This window comes from Tupaia chinensis, unplaced genomic scaffold (genome assembly GCF_000334495.1).
Source record: "Tupaia chinensis unplaced genomic scaffold, TupChi_1.0 Scaffold000402_1, whole genome shotgun sequence".
Lineage (NCBI taxonomy): Eukaryota > Metazoa > Chordata > Mammalia > Scandentia > Tupaiidae > Tupaia > Tupaia belangeri.
In genome coordinates, this window is record NW_006159904.1 from 4,348,950 (window position 1) to 4,352,350 (window position 3,401).

Genomic DNA, 3,401 nt, shown 5'->3' on the forward strand with positions numbered 1-3,401 from the left:
GCAGCACTTCCAACAAGGTCCTGAAGCCAGGATTCACCCACAGCCCTCATCCAGATAGGACCCATGGGCAAATGTATTACCTACCCTGCAAAGTACTCAGCAGGGGTTCTAGACGAACCAGTAACCTTCCCATGTGGGACTGCCAAGCAGAGCATTGTGTTTTACCACTGTAGCACTCTTCCTGTTTCTTTTCTCCAGTCTCTCCATTGTTCTCATGGTCTTCCTTAATCTGAAAAGATGCACACATCACTTATTTAGTCTAATCAGGATTTGAATAAATTATACACATTTTTTCCTCCCTACCTTTCATGTACCTGGCACTACATAGAATTATTCTTAAAGCTAGAAAGATGACATCATTTCTTGTGTTTCTAATACCTCTTTCTTACTATAATTTATCTGCTCAGACAAGATGGGTATTGCACTAGTTCACATGAAGAAGCAGGCAAACAGAAGCTAGAAAACAGACAGGGAATTAAGAAAGAAGTATTGTTTTTGCTTAGGCTTCACCAATATTTTATGGCTAATTTCTTTCAACTATTCAATATAGTAAAAGAAACATAGGACCCACTCAAAATTGAATTCAGCAAATTGTTTTACTATCTATTGCCACACTATGCCAAATTCTGTCAACTAAAACAGCAAACTAAAATCTATACATACTTTATATTTCTATGTCTAAATAATTAAAAAATATGGCAAAGCAATGAAAACAAGAAATGATTATGAGACAGGAAATGATACATGCTAGAGTTAACTTACGTGAAGGACTATGACAGTAGGGAGAGGGGTTAATTTAGGTTTAGAGAAACCAAAAAGCCTTCTCAGAATATGTGGCCTTTGGGGACCAGTGGATGGCATAATAGTTATGTCACTGGACTCCCATGTAGTTGACCGCAGTTTGAGTCTGGACCCAGCAGGTTAAAACTCATACCAGGCACATGTGTGTTCGTTCCCAAAATCTCAAGAGGAGAATAGAGGAGAAGAGATTGCATCATGGCCACCACCACTCCACACCTCCAGGGAGTGATTTCTCGCTTTCTGTCTCTCCATCTCTCTCTGTCTCTCCATCTCTCTATCTGTCTCTCTGGCAAGTGCACGTGCCCTATATTAAAAAAAAAAAAAAAAAAAAAAAGAATATGTGGCCTCCGGCCAGAGCCCAAAAGGAGCTAGGAATGGGGTAGGCAGAGGTGTGGCAGGGGTTCCCACCAGAAGAACAGTGGTGGGAAAGCAGACATGGGTGTTGCAAAGCAATGACCTGTAAGAGGGTAGGAATTATAACATGCTGTACTGTGGATTTGTTATGCATGGTAAATAGGCTTTGTTAGAAATGGAAACTATATCGGGACCAGCAGGAGACATGATGGCTAAGGTGCTGGATTCCTATATGGTCAGCCAGAGTTTGAGTCCCAGACCTAGTGACTTAAAAATCATGTCAGGTGTATGTGTATACATGCCCAAAATCCCAAGAGGAGAAGGGGTTGCAGCATGGTCATCCCCATGAGGGAGTGATTTCACTCTAGCCATCACCTCTGGAGAGTGATTTCTCATTTTCCATCTCTCTGTCTCTCTTTGGTGAGCACACATACCCTATGGCAAAAACCTTAAATATTCTAATATGTACTAGACATAGACTTTGAAATTAGAATGGCCACCCTTAAAGTTGCTCAAAACACAGTCTACCAGCCTTTTCGAGGGCTATCCATATCAAAGCAGGGCTTGGTTATAGCTTTGACAAAGAAAGAAAGATACCTGTATGACTACATTAGACAGCTACTTAGAAATGGACACACTGTGGAAAATCTATCACCCAGAATGTTGAGGCCACGACCACTAAAGGAAGGTCAAATAAAGGTCAAGACTGACTTGAGAGCTGATAGTCATAGTACCTGTCAGAGAAGTAGGCCAGATATTTTCATTAAACTTTCTAAATTAGAGTTTAGCATGAAAACACCAGAGATTGGAAATATCATATATTATGATCTAAGAAAGTCAAAATTAATTACACTATACTAAAAAGTCTTTGAACTGACTTTGCATTATGTAAAATTAGAAATAAACACAATTTCTGTCTCTCTACCTGTGTGTTAAACATACACTCACTCTGCCAGGCTGCTTTTTCATTTGATTATTTTCCTTATTCCTCATTTATATGTCTTTTTTATTTTTCTCTCTGCTAAACCAAATTACTGTACTGGATTCTGACTTTTCCAGTTTAATAAGACACATAGAGAAACCAAAATATATCTGGAAGAGAGCAATTAAAACAGGAACAGATCTGAACCCAGAGGTATGGATATTACGGGTTACAACATTGAGACCATTAATCTTGAAAAAGAAGCCAGTGGAAGAGAAGACAGTCATCTCTGCCTGTCCAAGTGTCATCATTCTGGAAGTGTGTGTGTGGGGGGGAGGGGTAATTTAATGTGTGGCTCCAGAAGGGAGACCCTGGATAAATCACTACAAGTTACAGAAAAGGAGAGTTGACTTCCATTAGACCTGGCAGCAAATGGGAAAACCTCTTCCTATAGGTATATCCCATGATATGAGAAAGCAGCTCTAGTTACATGTACCAAGTAGTTCTAGATGCTGCATAATTATCTACTAATAATAATCTATTGGGTTTTTAGAAAAGTCATGGTGCTTTTTTTTTTATAGAAAAACACAAAAATACATCATGACTTTTTCAACAGCCTAATAATTTGAGCTCCCACTGGATTCAAAGCAACTTGAGAACGTGGATCATACCTTTTTTCCTCTGTTGCCTCAACTCATATCATAGTACATGGTATTTAATAAACATTCAAATACAATCTTGATGACAAAATGAAGATGAATAAGACCATGAACCACCTCAAATAAGTGATTCAGAGTAAAGAGATGGTGATGGTGAAGGGGACTGATACCTAAGACATGGTATCAGTCCAACCTATATGCAAGATAAAAAGAGATGACCACGGGGAAGCTCGAAGTCTGGTATGAACACAGGTCCTAGGTGGAAGCTGGTAAGGATGAGAGTAATTAGGCAGGTTTGGGCACAGATACTCCTTCATTTTATCAACACCCATGAACAGTGGCAGAAAAGACTATTTGTTTTGGACAGAGTATAGTGTCAGAATAGCTCCTACATATAGAGGCCTTTTGTTTCCAAATCTCCAGTGTTTTCTACACATGATCTCAACCACCCTCCCTCTTCCCTGGGATGCAGCAGGCAAGTGAAGGCACAGTGGCCTGTTGGGACAAGAGTGTGCCCAATTGGCTTCTCTCTGGAGCAGCCTCCTCAACAGCCAAGAAGAGACTGTCTTTCAACTCAGTGAGAGCACAGGCTGATTTGAAATCTCTTCTTTTCCTTGATACTTGTGACTCTCACTGGTTAATATTGAAATATATATATATATATA

At 39.7% G+C, this 3,401-nt stretch overlaps 1 long non-coding RNA gene across 1 annotated transcript in view; it reads right to left on the reverse strand.

The window, feature by feature from the left end:
- Positions 1-90: 90 nt before the first annotated feature.
- LOC102467781 (uncharacterized) overlaps positions 91-3,401 on the reverse strand; it is a 33,499-nt gene continuing 30,188 nt past the window's right edge. The window contains exon 3 of the long non-coding RNA XR_003550331.1: positions 91-229. This is a non-coding gene — a long non-coding RNA (uncharacterized LOC102467781). The remainder of the gene's footprint in view (positions 230-3,401) is intronic.